This window comes from Suricata suricatta, chromosome 3 (genome assembly GCF_006229205.1).
Source record: "Suricata suricatta isolate VVHF042 chromosome 3, meerkat_22Aug2017_6uvM2_HiC, whole genome shotgun sequence".
NCBI classification, from domain to species: Eukaryota; Metazoa; Chordata; class Mammalia; order Carnivora; family Herpestidae; genus Suricata; species Suricata suricatta.
The window spans coordinates 105,421,771-105,438,265 of NC_043702.1; the positions used below are offsets into that span (position 1 = coordinate 105,421,771).

The 16,495-nt window shown below is 36.0% G+C and overlaps 1 protein-coding gene across 2 annotated transcripts in view; it reads right to left on the bottom strand.

Annotated features, from left to right (window-relative positions):
* MAP3K2 (mitogen-activated protein kinase kinase kinase 2) overlaps positions 1 to 16,495 on the bottom strand; it is an 86,111-nt gene that overhangs the window by 56,349 nt on the left and 13,267 nt on the right. The window lies entirely within an intron of this gene.

The window sequence follows — 16,495 nt, forward strand, 5'->3', positions numbered from 1 at the left end:
CTCCCCTGCTTGTTCTCTCTAAACAAACAAACAAACTTAAATATCATTTTTTAAATTAGTGGTAGCAAAAAAAGAAAAAAACCCCACAAGAACAATGAGTAGTTACCAGGGGTTGGGCAGAGGAAGGGTTAGGGATGTGTAAGAGGAGCCATCATAATGGATACACATCATTATTCATTTGTGCAAACCCACAGAAGTACAATAATATGAGTGAAGCCTAATGTGAAGTATGAACTTGGATGATTATGATGTATCAATCTAAGTTCATCAATTATAACAAATGCACCACACTCGTGGGAGATGTTGATAATGGGGAAAACATGCTCAGGGGCAGAAAGTATGTGTGAAATCTCTGTACCTTCTCTTAAATTTGGCTGTGAGACTAAAACCGTTTAAAAAAAAAAAGCCTTAATTAAAAAACGAAACAGAGGGAAAAATAAAGTCAGACTATGTTAATTCCTTCTTTGCTCAGAACTTTTCGGTAGTTTTTTATCAAACCTTGAATAAACTCAACAATCCTTGCCAAGGTTTATATATCCATATATAATCTTGTCTTCCTAATCTATACCTCCCCCTACCCTAGTTTTATTGATATATAACTGACTTCTCTACTTCTTGACATTATCTTCTATTACAGTAAAGGTTATATTGGGGGGAAAATGGCACTGCTGGATGATTCCTCTCCAAAAAGAAGGCTGTCTAGATGCTGGTAACTGAAAACATAAATATCCACAGTAATGCACTCTCATGATCTCCATCCCGTACCCCAACCCCACCCAACTCACCTGTCTTCTTTAGAATCCATTCCTGTACTATCTGGATGTTTAAAATGTTGGGAGTTTTTTTGAAGTTCCATTCTCACACTACTGCTCTTGTCATTCTGTTGGCCCATTTGGAGCAAAAGCAAATTTTCCTATTATTACAACCACCACTACCTGTAAGCTAATTGATAACCCTCAAATCTATACATTAAATCTACAGCTCACCTTCACATTTCAAATTACAGAAAATAATCTCAAATTTCCATCCAGGGCCACATGCTAAGGATGGCAAAGCGATAAGCTATAATGGACAATTACTTCCTTCAGTCTCTAGACTGATTATAAGAAAAAATTAATTAGGTGAGCCCTTGTATTTACTACACAAAGCCAAATATATTTCCTGACAGAGTGAGATACTGAGAAGATGAAGCTCTTGGCATTCATTCCGATTATATCTTTTTACATATGGGATTCCTTCATAAAACTGTCAGATTGGAAAAGCTTATTAATTCACACAGCACTAGACAAACTATTCTGAAGGGTTTCACCTCAACAGTGGAAAAGATTTTGCAACAGACTAACTGCTGCTCTGGTTCCACCTAACAAAGCTTAAAATTAAAGAAAAAATATAAAAGAATCTGTTTCCAAGTAACTTACCTAAATCCCCTAACAAAGAGTATATTTATAGAAACACAAAAATTCAGGGCCCAAGAATGTAAAATTCATGGTATGTGATATCAAATACAAAAGTGCCAAGTATGAAAAGAAGAAAAACATAATCAATCAATACAAACAGACACAGAAACAACACCAACGATAAACTCATTAATACAGTTGTCATAGTTACATACCATATGTTCCAAGAAGTAGAGGACAGATATTAAGTAGACATAACAAAGATTCTTTTTCAAGGGAATTTTTACAGATGAAAAATACAATGTCTAAGACCAAAAATATACTGGATAGGATTAACAACAGAAAATCAAACAATGGAAAAAAATTGGTAAACATATAACCAAAAACTGATTTAAATAAAGAATTAAAAGAGTGGGGGAAAAAGTGAACAGGTCATCAAAGAATGCTAAGAAAATCTGAAGCAACCTAATGAACATGTAACTGATCTCTTCAGATGAAAACAAGGCAAGACAGAAAATATATTTGAAGAAATACCAAAATTGTTCCAAATTTGATAGAAACTATAAACCTACAGATCCAAAATCCCAACAAACTCCCAGCACAAGAAATATGAAGAATACTGCAGCAAAGTAAATCACAAATTACTGAAAAGACACATTATATACATGGAAACAAGGATGATAAAAGATTTCTTATCAAGACCAATGTAAGCCAGAAAACAGGGGAACAACATCTTTAAAATACAGATCATACTCAACTTACAATGGGGTTACAATCCCATAAATCCATTGTTAAGTTGAAAATATTCTAAGTCAAAATGCATTTAATATACCTAACTGACTGAACATCACAGCTTAGTCTAGTGTACCTTAAATATGCTCAGAATACTTAAATAGCATACAGCTGGATAAAATCATCAAACACAAAGCCTATTTTATATTGAAGTGTTCCATATCTCAGGTAACTTATTAAATAACGTACTGAAAGTGAAAACCAGAAGGTTATATGCGTACACAATGGTAGTGTTTAGGCTGTTTTCTCTCATAGTCGTGTGGCTAACCAGGAGTTGTGGCTCACTGCCTGGTATCAAGAGAGTATTGTACGGCCTATCACTAGCCTGGAAAACATGAAAATTCAAATATCAAAGTACAGTTTCTACTGAATGTGTACCATTTTCAAACCACCCATAAAGTCAAAATAACTTAAGTTAGGGACCATCTGTACTGAAAGAAAAGAAATCTATCAACTAGAATCCTAGAACCCAAAACATACCTTTCAAAAATAGAAGAGGAAAAAAAGCCTTTTGCAATTATTAAAAAAAAAATCTGAAGGAGCTCATCATAACACTTGCTCCAAAAGACAAAAAAAATTAAAGGAAGTCATTCAAGGAGAAGGAAAATGCCATCAAACTGTAAGTCAGGCACAACACAAAAAAATGAAAATCACAAGAAACGGTAAATACACAAAAGAAATTTTTTTCCTATCTCTTTAAAAAGGTAAATGTGGGAGCACATGTGTGGCTCAATCGGTTAGGCCTCTGACTCTTGATTTCGGCTCAGGTCATGATCCCACACTTTGTGAGATCAAGCCCTGCATCAGGCTCTACACTGACAGCATGGAGTCTGCTTGGGATTCTCTCTTTCCATCTCTCTCTCTCTGTCTGCCCCTTCCCTATTCATTCTCCCTCTCACTCTCTCTCTCAAAATAAATAAACTTTAAAAAATAAATAAATAAATGAATGTGTGGGGTGCCTAGCTGCCTCAGTCTGTACAAGTGACTCTTAATCTCACAGTTGTGAGTTCAAGCCCCATACTGAGCATGAATCCTACTTAAACAAACAAAAAGGTAAATTAAAAGCATCACAACAATAGAACAAAAGCTAGAAAAGGAGGGGAATGGACAATGGAAGTATTTCTTACAGTATACATTAAACAATATATATTTCTTAAAGATAGACTATGATCATTTAAAGATATATACTATAAACTCCAGACCAAACGCTTAAAAAGTTTTAAAAAGCTGATGTGTCAACAAAAAAATAAAATGCAACAAAAATTATTCATTCCAAAACAACTCAAAAAAGGAGAAAACAAAGACCCAATAGTACACACACACACACATACACACACACACACACACACACACACACACACAAAGCAAAATAATGGATTAAATCTCAACCACAACAATAATCTCATTAAATGTAGTCTAAATATAGAACTAAAAGGCAGATGTTGTCAAATTGGATTCTAAAGAAAGCAAGATTCAATTGTTGGTGACAAGAGACTAACTTCAAATATAATGATGAAGGTTGGCTAGAAGTAAAATGAAGGGAAAAAAACACAAATAAAATAAACCTAAAATGGCTATGTTAATACCAAAATGGATCTTAGAGCAATGAACGTTAGCAGGTATAAAGACATTTATTATTATGGAGTCAATCTATCAAGAGAATATAACAATACTACACAACTATGAATTTAAAAGAGGTTCAAAATACATGAATTCAAATCCAATAGAAAAAAGAGGAAAAACAGACAATTCCCTAATTATAGTGAGAAATTTTTAACATCTCTAAATATCTGATAGAACAAAAATTAATAAGGCTACAGAGACTTGAAGAGCACTATTAACCAATTCAGTATTTTTAGAACATTTCTTTTCAAGTTAACATGGAAGATTTAACAAGACAGACCAATCTCTGGGCCATGAAACAAGTCTCAATATATTGTAAAATATTAATAAAATAACTTTATTATGACAGATATTATAATTTACTAAATATCTTGAAATAATTTCTTTAACATATCACAAAGTATGTTCTCTGACCACAAATAAAATTAAAAATCCAAAGACAGAGCATGAAAATCCCAAATATTTGGACACTAACATACATTCAAATTAATTCATAGGTCAGGAGGAAAAAACCAAAAAGAAAATTATAAAGTATTTTGAACTTTCTAAAAGAAAATTTTATAAATGAAAACTTGGGGAGTACACCTAAAGCAGTTATTATAAGAAAACTTTTAGCACAAAAATTTCCGATATTAGAGAAAAGAAAGATCTCAATGACCTCAGTTTATAGCTAAATAGATTTGTAAAGAGTAGCAAATTAAAAAAAAAAAGAAGAGCAAATTAAAGCAAAAGTAAGAGAATAATAAAACTCAGAGTGCAAATAAATGAAACAGTACAGAAAGACATATGGGAAAGGAAATAAAACAGTTGTTTATTTGAAAAGATCAATAAAATTCTTAAACTACTGGTCAGAATGATCAGTTAAAAAAAGACAAAAGAGGGAGGCCTGGGTGGCTCAGTTGGTTAATCATCCAACTCTTGTTATCAGCTCAGGTCATGATTTCCCAGTTTGTGAGATCGTGTCCTGCATCAGGCTCTTTGCTGACAGTGTGGTGCCTGCTTGGGATTCTCTCTCTCTCTCCCTCTCTCTCTCTCTCTCTGTCCCTCCCCTGCTTGCATATGCTCAATCTCTCTCTTTCTCAAAATAAATAAACATTTAAAAAAGACAGAAGACACAATTCCAATTATCAGAAGAAAGGTGACTAAATTATAGATAAATTCTACAAACATTAAAAGATAACAAAATACTGTGATGTTTATTTCAATAAATTAAAACAATTTAAATGAAATGGATACATTTCTTAAAAGCAGCAAACAACCGGGGTGCCTGGGTGGCTCAGTTGGTTGAGTGTCTGACTCTGGCTCAGGTCATGATCTCGCAGTTTGGGAGTTCAAGTCCCACGTCAGGCTCTGTGCTGACAGCTCAGAGCCTGGAGCCTGCTTCAGATTCTGTGTCTCTCCCTCTCTCTGCCCCTCCTCCCTCCCTCTCTCCCTCCCCCTCTCTCTGTCTCTCAAAAATAAACAAATATTAGAAGAAAAAAACAGCAAAAAACCAAAACAGATAACCTGAGTGGTGCTATATCTATTAAAGAAACTTAATCTAGTTTACAGTCTTCCCACAAAGACAACTTCAGGCCAACAACGCTTCACTGGTGAAGTCTATAAATAAGGAAGAAATAATAGCAATTTTACATGCGCCTTTACAGAATTTTTAATCTTTTTTTAAAGTTTATTTATTCTGAGAGAGAGAGAGAGAGAGAGAGAGAGAGAGAGAGAGAGAGACTCCCAAGAAAGCTCTACACTACCGGTGCAGAGCCCAAAATGGAGTTCAATCATGACCTAAGCCAAAATCAAGTCAGATGCTTAACTTACTGAGCCACCTAGGCACCCCTCCTTTGCAGAATATTAAGGAGGAAGTGTTTCCCAACCCATTCTGTGAAGACAGCATCTGATCTAACCTAAAATCAAAGACATAACAAGGAAACAAAACAAAACAAAACAACCCTGACACTGATATGCCACATTAGATGCAAATAAGTCAATTTTAACAAACTGGATCCAAGAACTTTTGGAAATAATAATATATCAAGACAAGCACTATTTAGGGCTCCTGGCTGGCTCAGTCGGAAGAGCATGCAACTCTTGATTATGGGTTCAAGACCCACATTGAATGCAAACATTACTTATATAAAAACTTTTTTTAAAAAGTAGTATTTATTGCAGGAGTGTGGAGTTGGTTTACACTGGAAAATAAATCAGTGTAATTCATTATATTAGCAAACTAAGGGAAAAAACATACAATCATCTTAACATACACAGAACAATGCATTTGACAACACTGAACTGCCATTCCTGATTAAAAAAAAAAAAAAAGACTCCTAGCAAAAGAATAGAGGTAACCTTCCTCAACTTGAGAAAGGTATCTAGGAAAAACAGCCAACATTTTTTTTCACTAATGAAAGACTGAATGCTTTCCTCAAGATCAAAAACAAGGCAAATGACAATGGTACCTAAATGACTCAATGAATAAAGAAGTCTTTCAACCCATGGTGCTGGGACAACTGGACAGCCACATACAAAAGAATGAAGTTGAGTCCCTGTATTACCATACACAAAAATTAACCCAAAAGGGCCAAAGACATAAATGTAAGAGCGAAACCAGGAAAATTCTCATAAAAAGACATAGCAATAAATCTTTGTGACCTTGGGCTGAGGTCATGATCTCACAGTTCATCAGTTCAAGCCCCACAGTGGGCTTTGCACCGGCGGCACAGAGCCTGCTTGGGATTCCCTCCCTCCCTCTCTCTGCCCCTCTCCCACTAGAGTACTCTTTCTTTCTCTCTCACTCTCTTAAAATATACAAACTTAAAAAAAAAGACAAATAAATAACAAGTGTTGGCAAGTATGTGGAGAAAAGAGAACACTGGTGTACTGTTGATGGGAATGTAAAACTGGTGTAGCCACTACAAAAAACTATATAAAACTTTTTCAAAAATATTCAAAATAGAAATATCTTATGATCAAGTAATTCTGTTTCTGGGAATTTACTTCAAGAAAATAAAAACCCTAATTTGAAAAGATACATGCATCCCTATGTTTATTGCAGCATTATTTATTTGTAATAGCCAAGATATAGAAGCAACCTAAGTGCCCATAGATGAATGCATAAAGAAAATGTAATACAATGTGCATGCGCGTGCACGCACGCACGCACACACAACTATTACTCAGGCATTAAGAAGAATGAAATCTTCCCATATGTCAACAACATGAATGGATCTGGAGGGCATTATCCTCTATGAAACAGGTCAGAGTAAGACAAATACATATGATCTTACCTATATGTAGAATCTAAAAAATCCAACAAACAAACAAAACCAAACTCATAAATAAAGAAAACAGATTAGTAGATGTCAGAGGCTGGAAATTGGAGGGTAGGTAAAATGGGTAAAAATGCTCAAAAAGTATAAAATGCCAGTTATAAAACAAATAAGTCTTAGGGATGTAATACATAGCATAATGACCACAGTTAATAATACTGTATTGCATATTAGAAAGTTGTTGAGAATAGATCTTAAAAGTGCTCATCATAAGGGGCATCTAGGTGGCTCAGTCACGTACATGTCCAACTCAGGTCATTCATGATCTCACGGTTGGTGAGATCAAGCCCCATTGTCAGTGCAGAGTCTGCTTAGGATTTTCTCTCTCCCTCTCTCTGCCCCTCCCCTGCTCGCACTCACGCTTTCTCTCTCTCTCTCTCTCAAACATTTTTTTTAAGTGCTCATCACAAGAAAAAAAACGTGTAACTGTGTTTATGTATATTAACTAGATTTTTTTGGTGATCATTTCACAATATATACAAATACCAAATCATGAAGTTGTACATCTGAAACTAATGTTATATGTCCATTATATCTCAATTAAAAATAATTTTTTTTTTAAAGGAAAAGAATACAGAGATGTATAAAGGTTAAAGTGTGTGTCTGGGGTCCTGCAGCTACTAGTGAGGAAGCTGAAATCAAACCCCACTTGTTCTGACTATATATCCTTATCTTTTACTACAATACTGTAACATCTCCCACAGACATATTTTGAAAATGCTTATCTAACCTATTAAAAAAATTTTACCATAGAGTTAATGTATTTGATTAAAACTGGCATAACATTATTTTTAAAGCTTGCTTTTCTTTAAAAAGTTTATTTGAGAAAGAGAGAGAGAGAGGGAGGGAGGGAGGGAAAGATGCCCCCAAACTGGCATAACATTCTAAATAAACTTCTCTTACTGAAAATGCAGTTTAGGAAACTTGTAACTGTCCTCTGAAACACCTAAAATAAACAATTTTTTAAGTAAAATGGAAAGGAGCCCCTGGGTGGCTCAGTTAGTTATGCCTCTGACTCCGATTTCAGCTCAGTCATGATCTCACAGTTTGTGGGATTCAGATCCTGCGTCAGGCTCTGAGCTGACAGCAGAGTCTGCTTGGGATTCTTGCTCTCTTGGAATTTTCTCTCCCTTCTTCCCTCTGCCCGCTCTCCTGTTTGCGTACCCCCTCTCAAAAAAACCAAACTTTTTTAAAAGTCACTAATAAATTAAAAACATAAAGTAAAAACAAAATCCAAAAAATAGGCCAAAAATTTTGCAAAGCAACCAAAAAAATTTTGGAAAACACCTAGTAAACAACTTGTATCTTGAATATATAAAGAACTCTTACAATTTATTAATTAAAAAACAACTCATTTTTAATGCAAAGTAGGATCTAAACAAATATTTCTTTAAAGAAGATACAGATATGAATAATAAATATATGAGAACATGCTCAATATCACTAAGTATCAGGGAAGTACAAATCAAAAAAGCAATGAGGTGCCACTTCACATACCCTAGGATGGTTACAATAAAAAAAACACAATACAAGTGTCAACAAGGATGTGAAAAAATTGGAACCTTCACACACTTCTGGAAGAATTGTTAAATTGGCGCAATTACTTTGGAAAACAGATTGACAGTTTCTTGAGAGATTAAACATAGAGCCCAGCAATTCTACTACCCAAGAGAATTGAAAACATATATCCATATAAAAATGTGTACATAAATTTTCCAACCGAAATGCCCATCACTGATAATGAACAAACACATGTAGTGTGTGTGTGTGTGTGTATATATATATATATATATATATATATATCCACAAAATGGAGTATTATACAGCCATAAAAATAAATGGAGTTCTGATACATCAGACAACATGGATGAATCTTGAAAACATTATGCTGAGTGAAAGAAACCAATCACAAAAGACCATAAATTGTATGATTTCACTTATGATGAAATGCCCAGAATAGGCACATCTGTAGAGCTACAAAGTAAACCACTGGTTGCTCAAGGCTGGGAAGAAGGGAGGATTGAAGGAAATGGTGAAAGGGTACAGAGCATCTTTTTGTTGTGAAGAAAATGTTCTAAAATTCATTGCAATGCTGGCTGCACAGCTCTGTAAATATTACTAAAAACCAATGAATTGTACACTTCAAACGGGTGAACTGTATATGTGAATTACAGACCAATGACAAGGTGCTATGCAGAAAGAAAAATCTTGATAAATGGTGGCAGAACAAATAGGATACCTCAGCCCTTATTTCACATACAAAAATTAACTCAGAATGGATCATACATCTGAAATATAAGAGCTAAAACTACAAAACTACTAGAATAAAAACTTTGTGACCTTGAGTTTGGCAAAAAATTCACCTTTCTAATAATATCTTTTGAAGAGCAACAGTACAAATTTTAAAGTTTTTTAACTTATTTTTGAGAAAGAGAGAGGGAAAGAGAAAGAGAAAGATAGCATGAGGAGAGGAGTGCAGAGGGAGAGGGAGACAGAGAATCCCAAGCAGGGTCTCCCTGTCAGCACAGAGTCCGTGCAGAGTCCGACACAGGATCCAAACTCACAAATCCTGAGATCATGACCTCAACCAAAATCAAGAGTTAAGAGTCAGACACTTAACCAACTGAGCCACCCAGGTACCCCCATTACAATTTTAAAGAAAAAATGCACTAAACTTAATCAAAATTAGAAACCCCTCATCTTCAAAAGACACTATGAAGAAAATGAAAATGCAAGCTATACGCTAAGAGAATATATGTGCAGAACATATCCAACAAAGTATTTGTATCTAGAATATGTAAAATACTCTTAACAACCCATTAAAGAGATACAAACAGACAAATAAAGAAAAGGGCAGGAGATTTGGACATACATTTCCCCCCAAAAAATATAAAAATGGCAAATAAACACATGAAAGATGCTCCAAATGATCAGTCATTCTTAAATACAAATCAAAACCACAATGAGATTCCTAAAACTGGCCAAGTGAGGTGTTGGCAAGGATGCAGTGCAACTAAAATGCTCACAACACTGCTGTTGAGAACATCAAATGGTAAAACAGTCTGGCAGTTTCTTACAAAAATAAACATACTCTTACCATACTATCAGGTAATCATGCTTGTTGGTATTTACCCAAAGGAGCTGAAAATTATGTTCACACAAAACCTGCACATGGATGTTTACAGCAACTTGATTCATAACTGCTGAAACCTGGAAGCAACCAAGATGTCCCTCAATAGGTAAACAGATAAACCACAGCATCTCCAAACTATGGAATATTATTCAGTGATTAAAAAAGAAAAAGGAAAGAACTATCAAGATATAAAAAGACATGGAGGAACCTCAAATGCATATTGCTACGTGAAAGAAGCCAATGAGGATGACTGATTTCAAGAATATAACATTCTGTAAAAGGTAAAACTATAGACAATAAAGAGGTCAATGGCAGCCAGAGTTTCAGGAGGAGGAGGAGGAGGGAGGAAGGGAGAGAGAGATGAACAAGTGGACCATAGGAGATTTTCAAGGCAATGAAACTGCAGCATGATATTGTAATAAGTAGGTACATTACACACTTGTCGAGACTCATATAATAATCAACACAAAGAGTGAACCCTAACATAAACCTTGGACTTTTAGCCCCACCCATTCCACTCAAGAAATAGTATTTACTCAAGAAAAATGAAATAAATACTTGTATACAAATGTTCACAGCAGCTTTATGTGAATAGCCTGAAACTGGGACTTCAGATGTCTATCAACAAGTGAACAGATGATTTATACTGACAAAAATCAGATCACTGGTTACCAAGGGATAATGGATAGAAGCAAGATAATGATGGGATTACAAAAAGGCATTTAGAAACTTTTGGAGGTAACGGATCTTAATCTTCACAATCTTAATAAGGATGATAATTTCACAGGTATATACATATATCCAAATTTACCAACTTACATATTTTAAATGTGATTTTATGTCACTATTTCAGCCAAGCTACAAAAATTTTATTTTATAACACTATAAGCACTGCAACCATGACCATGACTAAGCCAATTTATGTCACACCACAAATCTCACTACCTTACATAGACAGCCCTCCTTTGATTTTTAAAAATATTACTCAGGCTGGTAGTCCCTTTATTTGCCAGACTGTGAATGAATGAACTCTGACTCTAAATAGTGAAATTTGCCATTGTTGGTCAGATAGATGCTAATTGCAAGTATTCAAAAATTCTGAAGATGATTTCGAAGAAGTATTTTCTCTAATTCTATCAGTCACCTCTGGTTAAGAAGAACTGGATGGTTGGAGAGGAAGACTTTCACTGTGTATCTTTTTATACTTTTTGAACTTTGTACTATATTATCTACTCAAAGCCATATAAAATTCAAATTTACGGAGAATTTTAAAAGTGTTCCCAAAACATTTAAAGTAATAATATAAAGACAATACACAGCCTCCCAGAATGATTGTTTACCTAGATGCAATAAATTTGATTAATTCTTAATAACTTATTAGTCACAACTCTTATGTGATTTCAAATTGGTTGAATGATCACACCTCATATAAAGTGGTAATCATTTGTAAACAGGCCTGCATATACTTCAAAGACAAAGTCTAATTTCCATCAAGTGGTCCCTGTTGACATAACAATCATCATTATTTAGGATTTGTTTCCTTCCTCCTATCAAGACCTAAAAGACTTTTTAGTTAAATGTTCTATCATGTCTTGATTGGTATTTCAAAAGAATATGTACTTTATTGGCGAACCAAATTTGAGTTTTCACATTTCCTTGGGAAGCAGAGTATGATAGTAAAATGTTTTAGAGTCAGAGGGATCTGAATTTAAAATCTAACCATTCTGAATGCACAGCATCCATTTTTATGAAATCAGTAAATTCTGATTTTTCTTTCTTTTGAAGTATTATACAGAAATTGAATATATTTATCATCTGTAACATTACTTCATACTCTCCCACATTTTATCTCTCACTGGGTTATGCTCCCTACAAAAATAAAAACAGCACACAGATCAGGAGGCTCAGTCGTTTGAGTGTCCAACTTCGGCTCAGGTCATGATCTCACACTCTGTGGGTTCAACCCTGCACTGGGCTCACTGCTTTCAGTGCAGAGCCCACTTCAGATCCTCTGCCCCCCACTCTCTCTCTCTGTCCCTCCCTGCTTGCTCTCTCTCTCTCAAAAATAAACAGACATTTGGGAGGAAAAAACCCAGCACAGATCAATGGAATAAAATAGAAAACCCAGAAGTGGACCCACAACTATACGGTCAACTAATCTTCAACACAGCAGGAAAGAATACCCAATGGAAAAAAAAGACATGCCACTTTCTTACACCATACACAAAAATAAAATCAAAATGGATTAAAGATCTAAATGTGGGGGCGCCTGGGTGGCTCAGTCGGTTAAGCATCCGGCTTCGGCTCAGGTCAGATCTCACGGTTCGTGGGTTCGAGCCCCGCATCGGGCTCTGTGCTGACAGCTAGCTCAGAGCCTGGAGCCTGTTTCGGATTCTGTGTCTCCCTCTCTCTCTGACCCTCCCCTGCTCCAGCTGTCTCTCTCCATCTCTCAAAAATAAAATAAAAAGCAATAAAAAAAAATTAAAAAAAAAAAGATCTAAATGTGAGGCAGGAGACATCAAAATCCTACAGGAGAACACAGGCAATAACCTCTTTGACATCAGCTATAACAACTTCTTACTAGATAAAACTCTGTAAATAAGGGGAACAAAAGCAAAAATGAACTGTTGGGATTTCAGCAAGATAAAAAGCTTCTGCACAGCAAAGAAATGACAAAACTAAAAGGCCGCCTTCAGAATGGGAGAAGATATCTACAAATGACATATTTAATAAAGGGTTACCATCCAAAATCTATAAACTCAATACCCAAAAAACAAATAATCCACATACACACAGGAAACAAAAGATGCTGGTGAGGATGCGAAGAAAGGGGAGCCCTCTTACACTGTTAGTGGGAATGCAAACTGGTGTAGCCACCCTGGAAAACAGTATAAACAGTGTGGAAGTTCCTCAAAAAGTTATGAATAAAACTACTCTAGAATCCAGCAACTGCACTACTAGGTATTCATCCAAAGGAACAAAAATACCGATTCAATGGGATACAAGCAACGCCTATGTTTACAGCGACTTTATCAACAGTAGCCAAATTGTAGAAAGAGTCCAAATGTCCAACGACTGATGCATGAATAAAGAAGATGTGGTATATACACACAACTGAGCATTCATGCACACACAGAGTATTACTCAGCCATAAAAAAGAATGAAATCTTGCCATTTGCAAGATAATGGCTCTCAGTGTCCATTTCCTTATAACGTAAACTGGGTACAGTACCCATTCCATGTGATTATTATAATGTCTGAATCAAGTATTTGTAAAGCACTTATTAGAATACCAGAGCATAGTGAACACTTCAAAAATAGCAACTAACATTTACTAATAAGTTCAGCAACGGAGCCCAGACAATCCTGTTAAGCATCCACTCTTACATGCTACATTATATGGTCTCTCATTTATTTGTTCCATCAATATTTAACACATGTCTACTGTATATGCTCCCCTCAATAATCACCTGAATTTTGAAAATGATGAAATACCAAATTATATAATGCTAATAATGTCTTAAAATTCTAAAGTCTTTCCAAAGCATAGAAAGGCAAATACTTATACTTTAATACTGGTATAATAAAATTATGACCAGGCTTATGGTCAAAAGAAGATTCTATTGAATATACTCATTCTGCTGGTAGGAACTGAACACTTTCTGTTGCTTATCACATAAATCAAAACTCCCAAATAACATCAAACACAGTACTTCTCCATCAGAACTCTGAAGTTGGTATACACTGTCAGAATCTCAAACTACAACATAAAACACCAGGGCTAGCCATTTTCATCAAACCAATTCCCATAATCCCTTTCTTTCATTTCATGCTTTGTAAAAAGCTTGTATGTGGGCACCTGGCTGTGTCTTCATTATTGTAAGCTCCCTGAGGACAAGAAATACTACTTACATATCTTTTTTTAAATACATATTTTTTTGAGAGAGAGAGAAAGAAAGAAAGAATGGGAGTAAGAGAGGGACAGGGAGAAAGGGAGAGAGAATCCCAAGCAGGCTCCCAAGCGCTGTCAGCACAGAGCCAGATGCAGGGCCTGAACTCACAAACAGTGAGATCATGACCTAAGCCAAAGTGCAACACTTAATCAACTAAGCCACCCATAGTTTTTCCCAGAGCACCCAACCATAAATGGCAAGCCCATTAACAAATACCTTAAAATAAATAAATTTCAAATCTGAGTCTCCTTACAACCACAACATTATACAGCAGACATGGGTTTTAGTCAATCCAACCCACGTGTCTTTCCCAAAGGACTTAACAGATCCCACCTCATTACACCATACACAAAAATACACTCAAAATGGATGAAGGACCTGAATGTGAGACAGGAAACCATCAAAACCCTCAAGGAGAAAGTAGGAAACAGCCTCCTTGACCTCAACCGCAGCAATTTCCTACTTGACACATCCCCAATGGCAAGGGAAATAAAAGCAAAAATGAACTATTGGAACCTCATCAAGATAAAAAGCTTCTGCACTGCAAAGGAAACAATCAAGAAAACCAATAGGCAACCAATGGAATGAGAAAAGATAGTTGCAAATGACATATCAGATAAAGGGCTGGTATCCAAAATCTACAAGGAACTCACCAAACTCCACACCCGAAAAATGAATAATCCAGTGAAGAAATGGGCAGAAGACCTGAATAGACACTTCTCCAAAGAGGACATCCAGATGGCCTACAGGCACATGAAACGATGCTCAACATCACTCATCATCAGGAAAATATAAAACAAAACCACACTGAGATACCACCTCATGCCAGTCAGAGTGGCTAAAATGAACAAATCAAGAGACTATAGATGCTGGTAAGGGTGTGGAGAGATAGGCACCTTCCTACACTGTTGGGAATGTAAACTGGTACAGCCGCTCTGGAAAACAGCATGAAGGTTCCTCAAAAAACTCAGTAGAACTCCCCTATGATCCAGCAATAGCACTGCTAGGGATTTACCCAAGAGATACACAAGTGCTGATGCATGTACCCCAATGTTCATAGCGGCACTTTCTACAATAGCCAAATCATGGAAAGAGCCTAAATGTCCATCACCTGATGAATGGATCAAGAAGATGTGGTGTGTGTATATATATATATATATATATATATATATATATATACATATATATATATATACACAATGGAGTATTACATGGCAATGAGGAAGAATGAAATATGGCCATCTGTAGCAAAGTGGATAGACCTCGAGGGTGTCATGCTAAGTGAAATAAGTCAGGCAGAGAAAGATAGATACCATATGTTTGCACCCATAGGTCTAACAGGAGAAACCTAACAAAGGACCATAGGAAGGGGAAGAGGGAAAGAGAGTGGGAGGAGAGAGAGGGACGCAAATCATGAGAGACTACTGAATACCGAAAACGAACTGAGGGCTGAAGGGGGAGGGGGAGGGAGGAAGGGGGCTGGTAGTAATGGAGGAGGGCACTTGTGGGGAAGAGCACTGAGTCTTATATGGAAACCAATTTGACAATAAACTATTTTTAAAAAAGCATTAGAGCATAAATAAATAAATATTTTTTTAAATGCTTAATTCGAGGAACTGAAAAGAACAAGGTAGAATTACAATACTCAACAACTATAGCAAAGGGAGTGATTAAAGTTATTCACCCATAGTGGCCGCCTTCTGGAAATATGTCCCTTCGACCATCCCCACCTCCAACCACCCACTTGATTACTGAATATCACCAAACTAGCACGGTGTGGTCACACACCCCGCACCATACTGATGGTCCAGAGGTAGGTAACTGACCCAAGCAACAGCAAACACAGACAATCTCTAGAAATTACATATAGATTACCAAAAGCAAAGAGTAGGAATCAATAAGTACTGAGCTGTGCTAATCAAGTTCTACATGTCTTGCTGATGCCTACCTTTTTATTTCTTCTCTATGTCTGAATCGCTTCCTCTCCTTTTCCTACTTGTCCAAACCATCTTTTAAGGACTTGACTTAAGCCTTCCCTATGCCCCTCACCTGGTCATGAAGGGACTTGATAGAAGTGGAAAATAATGATCTGTGCACTGCCAGTGTGCTAGGCATTTCACATTCACTAACACTTAACCTTAACTACACTAGAATAACAGCACATACTGTCTCTCCACTCAATAGGACAAAGAATCATGTTTCTCAAAAGATATTACTTCCTACAGAAGCTTCCTATTCTATGTTTACATATGTTCCCTATAGGTAGACTACAACATT